Raw genomic sequence first — 20,230 nt, forward strand, 5'->3', positions numbered from 1 at the left:
AAACATTGTTTTTTATTTAAAAAAATTTTTTTTATTTGGGAGAGAGACTGTGTGAGCAGGGGAGAAGGGCAGAGGGAGAGAGAAAGAAAGTCATAAGCAGGCTCCAAGCTCAGCGCGGAGTCGGATGTGGGGCCCAGTCCCGCAATCCTGGAATCATGACCTGAACTGAAATCAAGAGTTGAATGCTCAACTGACTGAGCCACCGAGGTGTCCCAAGATTTTTTCCTTAGGTCGATAACTTGTAAGATCTACACTCCTAGAAATTTTCAAATATGCAATGCAGTATGAACTAACTATAATCTGTACATTATATTACCATGACTTATTTCTTTTATAACTGGAATTTAATACCTTTTGACCCCTCCATCTATTTTCCTAACCCCCAATCCCCCTCTGGTACCAATCTGTTCTCTGTTTTTTGTTTGTTTGTTTGTTTTTCAGATTCCACATGTAAGTGGGATTCTGTGGTATTTGTTTTTCTCTGTCTGATTTCTTTCACTTAGCATAATGTCCTCAAGGCTAATCTATGTTGTCCTAAATGACAAGATTCCCTCTTTTTTATGGCTGAATAATATTCCTCTGTGTGTATGTATATACACATACCACAATTTCTTTATCCATTTACCAATTGATAAATTGGTAAACACTAGGCTGTTTTCATATCTTGGCTATTGTGAAAAAATGCTGTAGTTAATATAGGGGTGCATATCTTTTTTTAACATTTATTTATTTGAGAGAGAAAGAGAGAGAGAGGGAGCAAGCAGGGAAGGGCGGAGAGAAAGAAGGAGTCACAGAATCCGAAGCAGGCTCCAGACTTTGAACCGTCAGCACAGAGCCCGACGCGGGGCTCAAACCCACAAACCACAAGATCATAAACTGAGCCGAAGTCAGACGCTTAACCGACTGAGACACCCAGGTGCCCCACATATATCTTTTTGAGCCAGTGATTTCATTTTCCTTTGGATAAATACCCAGAGGGGGAACTGTTGGATCAAATGGCAGTTCTATTTATAATTTTTTGAGGAACCTCGAATACTGTTTTCCAGGGCAGTTGTGCCAAGTTACATGCCTGTCTGCAGTGCACAAGGGGTTCTTTTCTCCACATCCTTGCCAACCCTTGTCATTTCCTGTCTTTTTGATACTGGCCATTCTTTTTTTTTTTTTTTTTTGAACATTTATTCAGTTTTGAAGGAGAAAGAGACAGCGAGAGCAGGGGAGGGTCAGAGAGAGAGGGAGACACAGAATCTGAAGCAGGCTCCAGGCTCTGAGCTGTCAGCACAGAGCCCGATGCGGGGCTCAAACCCAGGAGTGATGAGATCATGACCTGAGCTGAAGTCGGACGCTTAACCAACCGAGCCACCCAGGCACCCCTGATACTGGCCATTCTAACAGGTATGATTACTCCTCATGGTTACTCAGAATTTTCTGGGGGGCTGTATAAAAATACTGATGCTTAGGCCCCACTTCGGAGAGTGTGGTTACTTGGTGTACAGATTGATGGGTTTTGACAACTCTCCACATGATTCTAGTGTGCAGCCTGGGTTGAGAATCACTTACCTAAGCCAGTGAGGATTATTCCACTCCCCTCTTTGGTAATTACTTTAGGAATGAACACATGATACTATTTTTAGCCTCATAAGGAGAAATCTGCTTGGAGTGGGACATCTAGGACAGTTTGCCTCACTCTTAGAAAGGAAGAGAAGATGAGGTGATGTCTTTATTTTCTCTTCTAGGTTTTGGTTGTTACCCTCTGAAGACGTAAGGAGTGTGATGTCTGGAGCTGTGGCAGCCACCTTGTGACCATGAAGGAAGCTCCCATGTGCAAGGTACAGCTGAGTGGGATGACATAAATAATTCCGGTCTTTGATGATCTTGCTAAGCTGCTGAATTAACTGACCCCATAGCTGTCCTACCTCAGGACTTAATATGTAGTAAGTAAAAGCCATTTAATTTAGTTGGAGCTGTAATCATCCTGATATACTGATAGCTCTAAAAACAAGTAGGAACACTTATTTTATTTTATTTTATTATTTTTTAAAATGTTTTATGTATTTCTGAGAGAGAGAGAGAGAGAGACAGAGAGACAGCATGAGCAGGGGAGAGTGAGAGAGAGAGGGAGACAGCCTAAAATAGGCTCCAGGCCCCGAGCTAGCTGTCAGCACAGAGCCTGACACAGAGCTTGAACCCACAGACCATGAGATCTTAACCTGAGCTGAAGCTGGACGCTTAACCGACTGAGCCACCCAGGCGCTCCTATTTTATTTTATTTTTTTAAATGTTTATTTTATTTTTGAGAGAGAGACAGAGCATGAGTGGAGGAGGGGAGTAAGGGCAGGAGACACAGAAATCCGAAGCAGGATTTCCCATAAGAGGGAGGCACAGAATCCGAAGCAGGCTCCAGGCTCTGAGCTGTCAGCACAGAGCCCGACGCGGGGCCCAAACCCAAGAACAGTGACCTGAGTTGAAATCAGATGCCAACCGACTGAGCCACCCAGGCACCCTGGCACACATATTTTAAATGGGGTTCCTGGAACCATGCACAATGGATCATCCTGGGATCCTAAAGAATTCTGCGAGTATTCTATACGGATGTTTTATAAATAAGATTCTGTAATGGGTGTATATGTGTTTATGTAGAAAAAGTGTGAAGATACAATTCCTTTCATCTGTTTAAACTAAAGCAGTGCATTCATTTGCACTGAAATTTGAAACAAATTTCATTTTGTTTCAAAATGAATTTGAAACTGAAATTCATTTGAAACAAAGACTGGGGCAGACTTAACCTTTTCTACCTGGAAAACTTCTTATTTGTCTTGGATAAGATTGAACCTAAAAATAAGGACATTTTTTTTACAGTGTGTACAAAATCCTTAAACTGTCGTAAGATGTACAATTGGAATTTTTTACAACTCTTATCTTCTGAGTGATTATGAGTGCTACGAACTTTATTACCCCTTGCCTTGAAGATGTAAATCATTAAAATGTTACCATCATGTCAAGGTTGGCCGATCGTTTCTTAGAATTGTTCAGCGTTAGTGGCTGAAGTGTTTGAAAACTCCTGTACTCCAATCCGTTTTTCTCTGAAAGAATCCGGCCCTCCTTTTTACTGTTAGCTGTTGTGTTCATTTTGGGAGGTCATTTTCATCATTAATGTACACATCACCACCTGATGTACCATGAGGCCCTTTCACTCTTTTTTGCCTGTCTTACTTGTGCACCTGAAACTTTCACACCATAGCTATAACTCTAGTGCACAGGATTGCAAGTCATATTCAGGTTTAGGAGCGCTGCTTTGAATATCATATATTAGTGCTAGAATATTCATGTGCTGGCATACTATGCTTGACAAAACCATGTGATAAGTGATCGCACTCGTGGTTGCTTGCAGGAACTTGATTTTGGTCTAACATTCTTGTGTTTCCTAAGCATTACTGGCATATTAGTAAAGCGTGTGTCATATGCATCTGTTTCCTGGCTTCAACATGTGCCTACGTCTAAGAGAGGTATTACTTTTAGCCTGATCACCATTATTACAATGTGAAATTTAAAAATTCAAAGCCCCAAAGGCATTAAGTGTAACATTTCTGGTTAACTTAGGCGGATTTTCAAACATTCTCTCCATTACCAGATGGTTTAACATAGAGCTGAATAGAAAACAGGCTTACGGTGTAGGAAATATTCATGTGTTCTTATCTAAATAAGGAGGCTGCTATTCAGCTTCTTCTTCGGTACCAAGAAACCAATGAGATTTATAGACGTTATTACCAGTCGTAACCAGACGTGCCTTGTGAGAGCCACAGATGTAATATGTGTCCTCAGAGCCAAGTGCAGAGTGACAGGTGCGAAGTAATCACCTTTAGAGCCACAGCTCAGTTTGGGGGAGGAGCAGAATGCCAGGTCCAATTGCAGCCTGCTCTGCATCACGAGGGTTTCTGCAGTGCTTCCCAAATGCCAGTCCCCGTTCCTATGCCGTGCCCGTTGTTTTCCAAAGCTGCATGATCTGTTTAAATACAGTATACAGCCTTCTAAAAACCACTACTGTCGCACGTAGGGTCGTGCTCAGTTTGCAGTGGGGCGGAAGGTAGATGGGTTTTCCGAGCAGCAGAAGATGAAGGAAAGAGGCTCAGACTGGCATCGGAAGAACAGGACGCTAATGTCAGCCTTGCCACAGGCCACCTGCCCCATGTTTCTGGGTCTCCTCTCCTGCCCTGGAAAGCAAGAGTGTCACCCCGATGATCTCTGAGACCCCCTTCTAGGTCTAAAAGCCCCGTGAGTCAGATTCCTGTACCTGTCAGCTGAGCTCCCAAACAGCAGGCTGGACACTGTGGTTCAGGAAGGAAAACATACAACTGAGAAACACTAACACCCTTTAATGCATTCAGTCACTTTCATAGGAAACTTCTGTAAACGGTTCGGGACCCATGATGGTCCATCCTATTTTAGATTCATCAGTTAGTAGGCCAAACATTTTCATCTACTGCTTTCTCACTATGTACCCTAACTTACAAAGTCCATTACGTTCTCCTGACATGGAGATGATATACCGCTCCGTCTGATTATTGACACTGTTGAAGGGAGCTATATAAACACAGGCCAATAATATTCAGGACATAATAAAAATTATGACATTTCCTCAAGGGAACTGATTCATGCAAGCCTATGACTATATTACATATAATAATCATCAGAGTTAACTCTGCTGTTGGCTTTTTTTTTTTCTGTTATATTTTTAAAAATTTTTTTAAATGTTTATTTTTGAGAGAGAAAAAGAGAGAGAACATGAGTGGGGATGGGGCAGAGAGAGAGGGAGACACAGAATCCAATCGGAAGCAGGCTCCAGGCTCTGAGCTGTCAGCACACCCGATGTGGGGCTCGAACCCGCAAACCATGAAATCATGACCTGAGCTGAAGTCGGTCGCTTAACTCACTGAGCCACCCAAGTGCTCCTCTGTTGTGTTTTTTATAAAAAACAGAAATAGTCAGGGCACATGCCTGGCTCAGCCAGTAGAGCATGTGCCTCTTGATCTCGGGGTCATGAGTCTGAGCCCCACACTGGTGTAGAGATTGCTTAAATATGCTTTTATTTTTTAAAGATTTTTTTAAATGTTTACTTATTTTTGAAGGAGAGAGAGACAGAGCGTGAGTGGGGGAGGGGCAGAGAAAGAGGGAGACACCAAATCTGAAGCAGGCTTCAGGCTCTGAGCTGAACTCACAGACTGTGAGATCGTGACCTGAGCCAAAGTTGGACACCCATCCGACTGAGCCACCTAGGCGCCCCATTAAGTAANCTCTCTCTCAGAAATAAATAAAACATTTAAAAAAATTAAAAAAATAAAATAAAATAAAAAAGTTTATTTATTTATTTTGAGAGAGAGAGAGAGAATGCATGAGCCGGGGAGGAACAGACAAAGAGGGAGAGTAGAGACTCCCAAACAGGTTCCACGCTGTTAGCCCTGAGCCAGATGTAGGGCTTGACCTCACAAATCTTGAGATCATAACTTGAGCCAAAACCAAGAGTTGGATGCTTAACGGACTGAGTCACCCAGGCATCTCTTCACTAACCTTAAAACAAAAAAATCTTTAATAAAAAAATAAAAACAGAATTAGTCTTACAAAGCTATTTGATGTCTGCACAATCCTTTGTGCACGTAAGAATGCTGCATTTGAATATTAAAACGCACAAAGGTCAAATACAGAATACATTTATTTCTGTTGTCGGTACGGGAGCCTGGAAGGCCAGGAAGAGCCAGCCAATTCCCTCTCTTGCCTCGACACACAGCGGTGGTGAATATCATCAGCAAATTTAGCAATGACTGTATTTCCTAGTGTCTTTGGAGATTTGATTGTCTTTCTTTAGAGCTTATTACAATAGTTAAGAATCTTCAATATCTGGTCATTTTATTTTATTCCAGATAATCCTTTATGTTAGTGGTTTACATCAGTTTTTGCTTGTTTTCCCTGTGTGAGATGTAGAGAGCTGGTGGGAATTTTTGGTACGATAACCTTTGTCATCGTTAGTAATTATCTCCGGGTGAGGCAACATGGTGTGTTCTTTCAATTGTTCAACATATAGTCATAGAGTGTCTTTGGTGTGCCATGCCCTATTCTAGATTTGGGGAGCAGAACAGTGAAAATAAAGGACAGAAACCCCTGCCGTTTGGAGTTTATATTCTAAAGGGAGGAAACAGACGATAAACAAGATAAGTAAGTAAAATATATAGTGTGTTAGGCAATGGTATGGGCTAAAGGAAATCTAAATGAAGAAAGGGAGTTAGGAAGTCCTGGGAGAGTGCGTGATTTGCAGTTTAGATAGTAACATCTGCATCACCAAGGAAATCAGCAAGTGCAAAGGCCCTGAGGCAGAAATGTGACTGGCTTGTGTCGTTGGAGTAAGTAGGCAAAGGAAAGAGTAGTAACTGATCAGGCCAGAGAGAAATTGAGAAATGGTGGAGGCCTACGGGCTAGAGGTGCTCATGGCCAAGGGCCTCCTGAACCACCGTAGCTACGTCAGCTTTTCCTTGAAGGGGTTTGTGCCAAAGAATGACGTGATCTGACTCTTATTTTAACAGGGATGTCTTGGCTGCCGTGTCTCCAGAGGGGACAAGTCCGGGAGCAGGGAAACCAGTTTGGAAGCTGTCGCAATTACCACGAGCCCGAGCCCGGCTGAGATCACCTGGGGGGTGCTTTCAGGTAAACAGGAAGAGGCCTGAGTCGGAGCCCTGGGGTTCTCTGGTGGGTAGCCTCAGGGGTGTGCAGAGACGCCTACACGGCACTGCCTGAGAAAGGAGCCACCAAGGAAGTAGGAAGAGGCCACTGAATGTGGGCTCTGGGAGCCACATTTTCAGAAGAGGGAGGGAACGCCTGTTTTCAACGCTGCGGGTAGTCGGAGCAAGATGAAGACCCTCTGTGGTGGCATCTGAAGGCATGTCGCAGTCAGAAAGCCCCACAGTCGAGCCAGAGTCTCCCTGTGAAGCCTGGATACCTTTCAGCTGTTACTTAGCCCTCAGTGTCCTCACCGGTATGGAGGTGTGAGACTTCCTGCCTCAGAGTGGGAAGAACCTAAGAAGGTACTGTAGGCGCCTGGGGGCTCAGTCGGTTGAGCGTCTGACTTCAGCTCAGGTCATGATCTCGCGGTTCGTGAGTTCGAGCCCCGCGTCAGGCTCTGTGCTGACAGCTCGGAGCCTGGAGCCTGCTTCGGATTCTGTGTCTCCCTCTCTCTCTGCCCCTCCCTCGCTCACACTCTGACTCTCTCTCTCAGAAATAAATAAAGATTTTTTTAAAAAGTTGAAAAAGTTAAAACAAAAAAAGAAGATGATGCAAAGAAAGCATGAATGCATGGGCTCTGGCTGCCATACAAAATGCCATAGACCAGGGGGCAGAACAGAATCTGGAGGGAAAAAAATACCACAGACTGTGCGGCTTAAATCACAAAAAAATTATTTTCTCCTAATTCTGGAGACTGCAAGTCCAAGATCAAGGTTCCTGGCTGCATCCTGCTGCCTTCACGTTGTGTCCTCAAATAGGCTTTCCCTTGTGGTCCTGCAAAGAGAGATCTCTTGTGTCTCTTCCTCTTCTTCTTTTCTTTTTTAAAGTTTATTTTTATTTATTTTGAGAGAGAGATTGAGAGCAAGCAGGGGAGGGGCAGAGAGAGAGGGGGAGAGACAGAGTCCCAAGCAGGCTCTGCACTGTCAGCACAGAGCCCAACGTGGGGCTTGAACTCACAGACTGTGAGATCATGACCTGCTCTGAGATCAAGAGTTGGACCCCCAAACTGCTGAGCCAGGTGCTCCATCTTCCTGTTCTTATAGGGACATCAGTCCTAGTGGATTATGACCTCATTTAATCTTAATGATCTCCATACAGGCCCTGTTTTCAAATGCAATCATTCTGGAGTCAGAACTTCAACATATGAACCAGGGGAAGGGAGAGACACATCTCAGTTCATTATGAAAGCCCTTAATACTTTTAGTACTCAAAAAACGTTAATTCATATCTTATTTATTGTTGTTTATATTATTAACAGTTAAGTTTTTCTTATTTTTACAGTTTAGAGCAAATATATAATAAAACACACACTCAATTCTTACTTAGAAATTAAAAAAGTAATCTATCTTGCCCAAACAAGGTTTAATTAATGGTTTAAAAAACAACAATAAAAAACAAACCAAAAAAGAAAAAAAAAACTGTAAGAAAAAAGTTGGCCAATACTGCCATCTATTGGAATTTTGTTCAAAGCTCATTTGTGGGACTTAATTTATTCATATCTTATACGGTACCTTCCTCATTTTTCTCTTTCTAATGAGTGTAAAATTGGATGCTTTTGTTCTCGGTTTAATCCCACTAAAAGTATTCTGAGAAATACATACAGTTTCTAACATGATAAATTTGGTCTCTTCCTATTTTGAGGATCCATTCTGAATGAGACAAAGGTAAAGTTTAGATGAGAAGGTATAATAGAAACATCTTTACTTTTGGACACAGCTAAACATTTCATTAATATTAGTTCTTAGTTTTGTTTCTAAGTTATAATGTGTTTGGAGTTCTGGCTCACTTAATCCATGAACAAAGCAGGCTAGTTTCAAGAGCCTGGTAGTAGACAATGAAGTTTCAGGTTTTGAGCTGATGAATATTTGTCTGCTGATTCCAAGGACCAAGTTCCAATACTGCAGAGTTGATTCAGAAAGGACGCATGGCTGGGGAAAGGGTGTAGCTGGCATCTTAGCACAGTACCTTGGTAATATCAGTGTCCAGGGAGAGCGTAAATTGGCATTCTCTGCCTTTGCTAGGAAGAGAGTAATATAGGTATGGCTCCTATGTGAAATTTACCCAAACAGATGCGTGCATACCCTTTAACTCCGTGATTCCACTGTTAGGAATTTATCCTACAGATGTAGTTCCAAGTATGTGAAATGATGGGTAGATAAGTGTATCATTTTTTTTTTCTTACAGCAGAGATCGGAAATGATCTCAAGGCCAGCAGCATGACACTTTAAGTAAATCATGGTATAGTCATGTAAAAGGAATACCATTATGGTATCAGGATGAGGCAGTTTTCTGTGCTGAAATGGATGAATCCCCAAGATAATATTGTTAAGGAAAATAGTAAAGTACAGAGCTGTGTGTAAGTTATACACATCTGTTAGGAATTCTGTTTTGCTGTGAATAATCGTAACCTCCTGACAGTGGCTTAAGCTGCTTCTCTTGCTAATAAAAGAAAATCCAGACATAGGCAGGTTATGGCTTGTAAGACTCCCTGAGCCTCAGGACCCAGCTTTCTTTATTGAGTTGACCATCAAACCGAGTGGGCTGCTTCATGATCCAAGAAGGCTGCTCAAGCTCTAGTCATCCAGTACACAATCTCACTGGCAGAAAGAAAACTTTTGAGAAGTCTAACATGCACTTGGGTTTCCATTCCAGCATCTAGAACTTAGTTACATAGCCAACGTGATTAGCTAAAAGAAAGGATGTTAAGGGCACCTGGGTGGCTCAGTTGTTTAAGTGTCTGACTCTTGGTTTTAGCTCAGGTGGTGATCTCACAGTTTGTGGGTTCAAGACCTGCATTGGGGTCCAAGCTGACAGTGCAGAGCCTGCTTGGGATTTTCTCTCTTTGCTCCTCCCCCAGCTTGCACACGTGTGTGCTCTGTCTCTCTCAAAATAAATAAATACACTTAAAAAAATAAAAACAAGCCCCTCTGGAAAACATTGTGGAGGTTCCTCAAAAAATTTACAATAGAACTCACCTATGACCCAGCAATAGCACTGCTAGGAATTTACCCAAGGGATCCAGGAGTGCTGATGCATAGGGGCACATGTACCCCAATGTTCATAGCAGCACTCTCAACAATAGCTAAAACATGGAAAGAGCCTAAGTGTCCATCAACGGACGAATGGATCAAGAAGATGTGGTTTATCTATACCATGGAATACTACATGGCAATGAGAAACAATGAAATCTGGCCATGTGTAGCAACATGGATAGACCTTGAGGGTGTTATGCTGAATGAAATAAGTCAGGCAGAGAAGGACAAATATCACATGTTTGCACGTATAGGAGGATTAGGAGGAACTTGACGGAGGAACAAGGGGGAGAAGAAGGGGGGAAATAGTTGGGGAGAGGGAGAGAGGCAAACCATGAGAGACTCTTGAATGCTGAGAACAAACTGAGGGCTGATGGGGGTGGGGAGGGGAAAGAGAGTGATGGGCATGGGGGAGGGCACTTGTGGGGATGAGCACTGGGTGATGTATGGAAACCAACTTGACAATAAACTTTTTTTTTTTTTTTAAAAAAAGAAGCGTTGTTAAGTGCAGGTTTTTAGATGGACAGTAATGAGCAGCCATAAGTGAATTTGGGGCGCTATTGGAAGAAGTGGGAATGACTGTCGGGACAGGCACACGCTGTCTCCGTCGAGCTATGCTAACTTTTATGGGGTGGGGAGGGGACGTAAATAATATGTATCTGTATTTGTTTGGAAAGGGTTAGAATATCTAGAAATACACAAGTACCTAGAAACAATATCCTCTTTGCAAAGACCTAAATTGACTGAGGGAAAGGCCAGGAACAGAGGTACTTTTTGTGACTTACCATTTTGTATTTTTTTGAATTTTATGGTATGTCCATTTTTCCTATAAGGAAACTTTGAATGCAAAAAGGTGTCCGCTAATAACGCTAGGAAGTAACCATACTGCAATATACAAATGTTTCAAACGTTGCACACCTTGAACTTACACAGTGTTATGTCAATTGTATATCTGCTACATGTCAACTATAGCTCAGCAAACAGAGAACACATTTGACTTTGAGATTTTGCATCGGACCTACTTTGTTAGCTAGAGTTTCCCAGAAGGAATAAAGTGGGGGTGGGGTGGGGTGGAGGAGAGATGAAATCCCCTGAGTGGAAGAAAGACGAAGAGAAACAGGATTGTGTTTTCATTATGCCCACTGGGAAGGAAAGAGCTAACCAGACTCCGGTTGACTCACACCGCCCTTCACATGACTATGTGGCTGGCACACGTGTTTCTCAGCTGAGATGAGGCTTGATAAGAGTTTGCAAGAATGGACAGAAATAAAAACTCCGTGGGGGGTGGGGTGGGAATGAAATCATTGTTCTTTAGCACAGCAAACTTTTCCTTTCTGATATACCTGCACTCTGACACTCTCTGATCCATTTACAAATGAAAAATGCACGTTTGAACTTTGGAATCAGACAACCTGCCCAGAATGCTCTGATGCGTTGAATGCATTAAATGCACGCTGATATTTTCTTTCCTCCCAGAGGAAGATTTCAGGAGCTTGAGGAGTTTGCCCAATGCATCAGCTCCCTGCCTGGACTGGCCCCTTACCCCACTTGCTTGCCGATGCTTGAAATTCTTTAACGGGAGATAAAACCTCTCATTCTGCAATTTGGAGATAAATCTTAAAATCAGAGGGTAAGGTAAGCCACGTGAAAATGGGGCTGAAATGGCAAGCCATAGAATACGAAGGAGGCTGACAAGGGACAGCCAGCCTGTTGCCGTCCCCACTGAGAGAGAGGGAGTGTGGTATATGGAAGGTGCAACAGAGAGTGTTATCACACAACATGGTTATCTCTGGGCTCATGGGGAAGACAGCCAGCCTAAGCGCCTGTGATAGAAAGAAACAGAGTCTCTTAAGGGAAACCTCTGTGACCACAGTCAAGAGGCATAGGGGAAGAAAGGGAGCAGTTCCAAGGGAAAAAAGACCTGCATTCCATTCCTGAAGGAATATCCATTGCCTCTGGGGAATAGGCTTAACAATTTATGTAGTCAAAAGGTACAGACTCCCAGTTATAAAATAAAGAAGCTCTGGGGGTGTAATGTACAGCCTGGCATCAGTAGTTAATAACACCATATTGTATATTTGTTTTTTTGTTTTTTTTTTTAATGTTTTATTTATTTCTAGGAGAGAGAGAGAGAAAGAGAGAGAGGTCAGAGAGAGAGGGAGTCACAGACTCTGAAATAGGCTCCAGGCTCTGAGCTGGCAGTCAGCACAGAGCCCGACGCGGGGCTCGAACCCACGAACCGCGAGATCATGACCTAAGCGAAAGTCGGATGCTTAACCGACTAAGCTACACAGGCGCCCCCGTATTGTATATTTGAAAGCTGCTGAAAGAGTAGATCTTAAAAGTTCTCATCACATGCAAAAAAGTGTAACTCTGCATGGTAGATACTAACTGGATTTATCATGGTGATCATTTTATGCGATGATATTTGCAATATATGCAAATACTGCATAATTACGTTGTACCCTTGAACCTAATGTTATGTCAATTATATCTTGAAAACAGTGATACAGGTTTAGTAATGAAAGTGTTTTCTACCAGTGGACACTGGCTTAGGGCTTCCATTAACCAATTTAACTTTTTTCTCTCCACTGTGTTATGTAGATAAATATTCACACAACGTGTGAAGAATGTTGAAATAATCAGCACTGATAGATCTCCATATTAGTGTTTTTCTTAATTTAAATATATCATACTTTAATGTTTTATCCATTTAAAAATGGATTTTGAAAAGGGTTGGCAGTATCTTACAAAGCTGACCAATTTATCTAAGTTATGACCCAGTAAACCCACCCTTAGGTATTTACCCAAGAAACAGGGATGCATATGTCTTTGGAAAGAATTCCTGAAAATTTTTCATAGCTTTATTCAAAATAGCCCCAAACTGAAAACAACCCAGCTGTCTATCAATAGTAGAATAGATTAACCAATGGTGGGAAATTCATAAATGGAATATTGCTTAAGCTAAAGAGGGGATGAACTGCTGAGAAATACGGCAACGCGGATGACTTTCAAAAGTACCGTGCTGGGGCGCCTGGGTGGCTCAGTCGGTTAAGCTCCGACTTCGGCTCAGGTCATGTTCTCACATGTTGTGAGTTCGAGCCCTGCATCGGGCTCTGTGCTGACTGCTCAGAGCCTGGAGCCTGCTTCAGATTCTGTGTCTCCCCCTCTCTCTGCCTCTCCCCTGCTCATGCTCTGCGTTTCTCTGTCTCTCAAGAATAAATAAATGTTTAAAAAATTTTTTTAAAAAGTGCTGTGCTGAGTACAAGAAGCTTTATACAAAACAGTATGTGCTATCTTCTTGTGAGATAAGCAAAATTATAATCTATAGCAGGAACAAGGGAATCCATTCAACGGCTGCCTCTGGGAGGTTGGAGGTGGGGGTATGGGTTGACTGGAAGGTGATCTGCAGAATCTTTAAGTAACCTTACTCTACTGTACCTTGACAGAGGTTTGCACAGATGTATGGTATTCCTTGTAACTCCTGCATGGCCCACTTCAGAACTGTGCATTTCATTGTATGCAAATGTTACCTCAAAGGAAAAAGGCAGCAAACCAAAACTAGACTTGAATAGATGATGTGCATGTTGGAGAATGTGGGGAGAAGTGTATTGCTTTCTGAGACTTACTTTGATATGCATCAGAAAAAATAAATGAATTGGCGAGTGGATAAAGGGATGGATAGATGGATAAATGTGTAATAAAGGAAGTATTAGTAGAATGTAATTGTTGAATCTCATTGGAGAATATATGAGAGTTCATTGTAAAATTCCTTCATTTTTTGGTATGTTTAAAAGCTTTTATAAATAAAATGTTGACAAGGGTGCCCGGGTGGCTCAGTTGGCTCAGGTCATGATCTCACGGTTTGTGGGTTCGAGCCCTACCTCAGATACTCCGTATTGACATTGTTGAGCCTGCTTGGGATTTTCTCTCTCCCTCTCTCTCTCTCTCTCTCTCTCTCAAAATGAATAAACTAAAATTCAATTGATCTTGAATTTGGAGTTCTAGTAAAGAGCTTGAGCTCTGACCTTACATTATCTATGTTGGAGGCATTTTTGTGAGATTGGGGGTGGCCTGCAAGGAGATCTCTTGGCAGCTGTGAGACCTTTCATTGTGCTTTTTTGTTCTGTTGAAACTGGCACATACCAGAGCCTCAGAAAGCTTTTGAATGAATGAAATGAATGAATAGTCTGGCTTCACATCATCACAGGGGAAAGGGGAAAGGGGCTCATTCTAAGATATGGAAGTTGGGGCACCTGGCTGGCTCAGTCGGAAGACCATGCGACTCTTGTTCTTGGGGTCATGAGTTTGAGCCCCACTTTGGGCGTAGAGATTACTGAAAATAAAATAAAATGCAGAAGTTTGGCAGAAGGACAAATGGATCAAACAAATGGTGGGGCTGATGTCTTGCAAAATAGTAACTAATAGTAGCAATGTTTATCGATCTTTTTTATTTTTAAATATTGTTTACATTTATTTTTGAGACACAGAGAGAGACAGAGCACAAGTGGCAGAGAGAAGGAGACAGAATCTGAAGCAGACTCCAGGCTCCGAGCTGTCAGCACAGAGCCCGATGCGGGGCTCAAACTCACTAACCTTGAGATGATGACCTGTGCCAAAGTCAGAGGCTTAACCGACTGAGCCACCCAAGTGCCCCAACCAATCTTTTTAAAAAATTTATGGGCGCCTGGGTGGCTCAGTTGGTTAAGCGTTCAACTTTGGCTCAGGTCACAATCTCACGGTTCATTACTCTTCCCCTAAATGCATTACTTCTCAAAAACTTGAAAGTCTATTATCTTTTATAGGTTTCTATATAAGTAGCATCAAGACTGCCAAGCAGTTAAAGCTCTTTTGTTATTCAATATCTTGGGTATTTAAGGTTGTGTTTTCTTGGTTTTGCAATATCTTAGGATTGCTTCTTTAATAACAGAGTGGAAGTCTATTGTACAAGAGAGTTGGGGAGGCAAAGGTGTACCTACGGACAATGGGCTGGGGCAACTCAGAAAATCACGACGAGATTTTTTTCTCCTGGAAATCTCTAATTTTTCTTTATTTTAAATGACTTCTGGTTCAAATTTGACACCCCACTGTTAGGAACACTTCCTTCCCTCCCTCTTTCCTTCCCCCCATGTCACCTTCTCTCTCTCTCTCTCCAATCAAAGGAGATTCTTAAGTTTAAAAATTATTTATTAGCATTGGCCATGTGTCAAGCATTTGTGACACATTAATTAAGAAATAAGACAGAGGCGCCTGCGTGGCTCAGTGGGTTAAGCATTCGACTTCGGCATAGGTCATGATTTCACAGTTCACAAGTTTGAGCCCTGTGCTAGGCTCTGTGCTGACAGCTCAGAGCCTGGAGGCTGCTTCAAATCCTGTGTCTCCCTCTCTCTCCACCCCTCTCCTACTTGCTCTCTCTCTCTCTCAAAAAATAAATACACATAAAAAAAATTTTTTTTTAAAGGAAATAAGACAGACTCCAGACACAGCACTTTCTTCTCTGACCTCACACTCAATCAAGTCAATGTTTCTCCCCCCCAAGTTTTAAAAAAGTAAACTCAAATCATCTGAAAAGCTGGAAAATAGTATGCAAACACCAAGTATTCCTCATTTGAACTTAACTCTTGCTTATTTCTCAGATGATAGATAGATAGATGATAGATAGATAGATAGATGATAGATGATAGATAGATAGATAGATAGATAGATAGATAGATAGATAGATAGATAATGATAGTTGATAGGTAGATAGATGATAGATAGATAGATAGATATAAGATAGATACATAGATAATGCATAGATGATAGATGATGTGTGTGCATATGTGAATGAGAGAAAGAGAGAGATTTATACTTTTTCTAAGTCATTGAAAGTAAATTGTAGAAGCCATGATACATAACCCTGATATTCTTCAGAATGCATCTCTTCAAAATAGTACATCAAGGCTAGATCTTGAGAAGAGAAAATATTGTGTCTTTTTTTTTTTTAGCTAGACTGGATCATTGAAGGAGACTGTGATCTGAGCAGAGAATACAAGGAGAATGTAGGCTGGAGTTCTGGTAGCCATGGAGCCTGCAGTTTGGACCTGGATCGGATTTTCTAAGTGGCCCAACAAAATGGCAAAAGCCCGGGAGTAATGGCTCATTTCTGGATGAAGCATGTTCAGGCATAAGAGTTTCTTGTCAGGCTGGATTTGATGAATGAAGTAAATACATCTAACTAGCTCTGTCCATGTAGTGTGTACTCCAACCTCCCTTTAACTTCTCACAGTGAATCAAGAGTAATTTTGCACACCAGACAACTGGTAGAGCATCCACTATATTTTGGACCCACTTGAGTATCTAAAATACTGTATAGGGACGTTGTCACAATATAAGGAAATCTTCCTTGCATCTTTCCCTCTTTCCACCCCACCATTACATCATCGGGTAGCAACAGGGATTTTCAGCAATAGGTTTAGGAGCACTCTGATGTGGGGTCATTTCCAGGAATCAATTTGCTACAAATTGTAATTCTGTCCTCGGTTCAGTACATTGGTTTCCAGTGAAGTTATATCATCCATTGGTCAAGTATTGCCAATATTTCTGTTTAATGTACAGTATGATGACATCAAAACCAGTTCTAGATTTAGTCCAACGGTTTAAAATGTATTTTTCGGGGCACCTGGGTGACTCAGTTGGTTAAGCGTCCAACTTTGGCTTGGGTCATGATCTTGCGGTGCATGAATGTGAGCCCCATGTCTGGCTCTGTGCTGACAGCTCAGAGCCTGGAGCCTGCTTCGAGTCTGGGTCCCTCTTTCTCTCTCTTTGCCCCTTCCTCACTTGTGCTCTGTCTCTCTCAAAAATAAATAAACATTAAAAATAAATAAATAAATAAATAAATGTATGTATTTTCTTGTATAAAATTTTGGGGAAAATAATATTTTGAGATAAAAAACATCTTTTAGTTACACAGACTTAGATTTTTGTCACATTTATATGCCTTAATGTTCAATGTGTGTATTTACTACATTAGAGACTCAAGGCACAAATACAATTGTTCCATTTACTGCCACAATAAGCAACATGGAACATGAAAAATAATATGTATTCATAAAGAAGAGCAAAGATGGTACGGCACTATAAAATTAAGAAGGACATTACAATTGGACTGTATGGGAACAGCCTGACTGATTTATTCCAAGCGATGCATTTTCATCAAAACTCATACATATTCAGCGAGACAAATAGCACGCCGATGAATTCAACGGGCCGCCACTGAAACCGAAACATCTATTTCCTAGCATCTGTTTGCGGGAATTATGTAAAATATTTAATGCAATGTGTTTTCACTGCAATCCTATTTTTGTTTCCCAACCAGTGAATTTTCATTTAAATCAGTATGTTTACCTGAGCCCCGTGTGCGTGCAGTTATTGGAACTGAAATGCAGTTACAGATACAGACTACATGTCGGCGGCCAAGCCAATGCATGTTGATGCAACTGAGCCACTTTTCCAGGACGTGTATTCTGTTTCTCTAGAGAGAAACAGAGAGCCCCCTATGATGGTAAATGATCTTGATCGTGAGGGAGGGCGAGAAAGACTGGAGTCCTGGGCTGGAGGGAAATACCACAAGAGCAACAGCTCTCTTAAAACTTTGTTACTCAGGGCACCTGGGTGGCTCAGTCCGTTGAGTGCCAACCTCAGCTAGGGTCATGAACTTGCAGTTCATGGGATCGAGCCTGGTGTTGGGCTCTGAGCTGACAACGTGGAGCCTGGAGCCTGCTTTGGATTCTGTGTCTCCCTCTCTCTCTGCCCCTCCCCTGCTTGTGCTGTTTCTCTCTAAAATAAATAATCACTTTAAAAAATTATACAAACAAAACCAAAAACCCTTGTTATGCAAAGGGTGTCCTGTGGTCCAGCAGCGTTGGTACCCCTGGGTGGGGGTGGGAGTGGGGGGTTTGTTAGAAAGGCTGAATCTCGGGCCTCACCCCAGACTCACAGATTTGGAACCTGCATCTTAACAAGATCTCAAGAGAATTTGTTTGAACAGTAAAATTTGAGAAGCCCTGTTTTAAAACAAACTCTTACGGGGACCCAGGTGGCTCACTTGGTTGAGAGTCTGACTTTGGCTCAGGTCATGATCTCTTGGTTCGTGAGTTCAAGCCCCGCGTCCAGCTCTGTGTGGACAGCTCAGAGCCTGGAGCCTGCTTTAGATCCTCTGTCTCCCTCTCTCTCTACCCCTCCCCTGCATGTACTCTCTCTCTCAAAAGTAAATAAAAGTTTAAAAATAAAGTAAAATAAACTCTTTTTAAAATTTTTTTTAAATACTTTTTAGTTTATTTCTGAGAGAGAGAGAGGCAGTGTGAGCAGGGGAGGGTCAGAGAGAGAGGGAGTCACAGACTGAAACAGGCTCCAGGCTCTGAGCTGGCAGTCAGCACAGAGCCCGATGCGGGGCTCGAACCCACGAACCGTGAGATCATGACCTAAGCGAAAGTCAGACGCTTAACCGACTAAGCCACCCAGGCACCCCAAGAAGTGGTTTTCATAGTGTTCTCAGACATCATCACTACCTGGGAACTTGTTAGAAATGCACATCCTCAGGCCCTGCCCCAGACCTACTGAATCAGAAACTGTCAGGAATAGCACCCAGGAATCTGTATTTGAACAAGCCTTTCAGGCGATTCTTTTTTTTTTTTTTCCTTTTTCTTTTTCTTTTTTGGTTTTCCAATATCTTTTTTTTTTTTTTTTTTTTTTACAAATAGTTTATTGTCAAATTAGTTTCCACATAACACTCAGTGCTCATCCCCAAAGTGCCCTCCTCCATGCCCATCCCCCCTCCCCCCCACATCCATCAGTCCTCAGTTTTTGTCAGCATTCAAGAGTCTCTCATGGTTTGCCTCTCTCCTTTTCCCCCACCATTTCCACCCTTCTGAGAGAGGGAGACAGATTCTGAAGCAGCCTCCAGGCTCTGAGCTGTCAGCACAGAGCCCGATGCGGGACTCGAACCCACGAACTGTGAGATCATGACCTGAGCCCAAGTCAGATGCTTAACTGACTGAGCCACCCAGGCGCCCCTAAAATAAACTCTTAGGTGCACACAGTTATTTTTAGGGTGATGCTCAAAGTTCTAAGACAAGCCCTTTCTCCAGGGAACAAAGAGTTTGGTGGCACCAGCTTCCTTTACCTGCAAAGGCAGCCCCAGCTTCTTCTTTTCAGCACACACGCCAGACACATGTGTATTTTCTTTGTCAAGGCTCAGGCACCGGAGTGTGCAGAGCTGTCTTCTTTCGCCAGAGTTCACCACCATCACTAGTTTCTCTTCCTTTTATTTTCTCTCCTGTGAATTTATGGGCATATATATGTGTCAACACATTATGAAAACATACATGAGATATATATGTGTTAGACATCATGTGTGCTCTTTCCATTTATCTACATGTTTCTACTATCTTTCCTTGTCCATGTATGCTGGATGGCTTCGACCTTCGAAACAACCGCATAGTTCTCCCTGCTGTGGATACCCCATAATCTGTACAGCCCATTCCCCATTAGTGGACGTTTGGATCGTTTTGATTTTTGTTTCTACCAGAAACAGTGCCTCATGAACCTTCTTGAACATCTATTTTTGTGGCCGTGTTTGAGAATTTTATTTTATTTATTTATTTTTTTTGCTTCTGTATTTTTTTTTTTTTTTACAAATAGTTTATTGTCAAATTAGTTTCCACATAACACTCAGTGCTCATCCCCATAAGTGTCCTCCTCTATGCCCATCCCCCCTCCCCCCACATCCATCAGTCCTCAGTTTTTGTCAGCATTCAAGAGTCTCTCATGGTTTGCCTCTCCGTGTTTGAGAATTTTAGATCAGATTCCTAGAAATCTTCAGAGTCATGAAAAAGAGATAGAATAGCCTACTAGCACTATGCTGGCTCTCAGTAGTGATCAAATGAACGCAAACCGAATAATAGGGCCCCTCTCCTTTTCAGGCTAGCCAGAAGGTTAAAGACTGATACATTTTTGGTAGGAGTGCAAATTGGTGAAGCCTTTGAGAAAAACAGTTAAGCAACCTCCAATCAACAGGTTTAAAAAAATTTTTTTTAATTCTTATTCATTTTCGCAAGAGAGACAGAACATGAGCGGGGGAGGGACAGAGACAGAGTGAGGAAGATGCAGAATCTGAAACAGGCTTCGAGCTCTGAGCTGTCAGCACAGAGCCTGACGCGGGGCTCAGATTCGGGAATGGTGAGATTATGACCTGAGCGGAAGTCGGACGCTTAACCGACTGAGCCACCCAGGCACCCCTCTAATCAAAGTTGATGATGAAGGTCATGTGCAGGCTGCGTCCAGAGCTGGGGGGGGGTTGATTCTCAGACACCCAGGGAGGCCCAAGTCCCATGTCTTACAACTCTTAAACCTCTTTCATTTCCTGCCTGGGTTACTTCCCCTCTCGGAGGCAA

General features: G+C 42.3%; 1 long non-coding RNA gene across 3 annotated transcripts; it reads left to right on the plus strand.

Moving 5' to 3' along the window:
- The first annotated feature begins 1,234 nt into the window (after positions 1-1,234).
- On the plus strand, positions 1,235-16,017 carry LOC144236388 (uncharacterized). Of its 3 annotated transcripts, XR_013336513.1 has the most exons (4): positions 1,235-1,392; positions 1,734-1,826; positions 6,570-6,690; positions 15,785-16,017. It is a non-coding gene; the product is annotated as an uncharacterized LOC144236388 (long non-coding RNA). The 3 variants fall into 3 exon arrangements; XR_013336514.1 differs by lacking the exons at positions 1,235-1,392; positions 1,734-1,826 and adding an exon at positions 6,344-6,389; XR_013336512.1 differs by lacking the exons at positions 1,235-1,392; positions 1,734-1,826 and having other exon boundaries at positions 6,431-6,690.
- The last annotated feature ends 4,213 nt before the right edge of the window (positions 16,018-20,230 follow it).

Source organism: Crocuta crocuta, unplaced genomic scaffold (genome assembly GCF_008692635.1).
Source record: "Crocuta crocuta isolate KB4526 unplaced genomic scaffold, BGI_CrCroc_1.0 scaffold24, whole genome shotgun sequence".
NCBI lineage: Eukaryota > Metazoa > Chordata > Mammalia > Carnivora > Hyaenidae > Crocuta > Crocuta crocuta.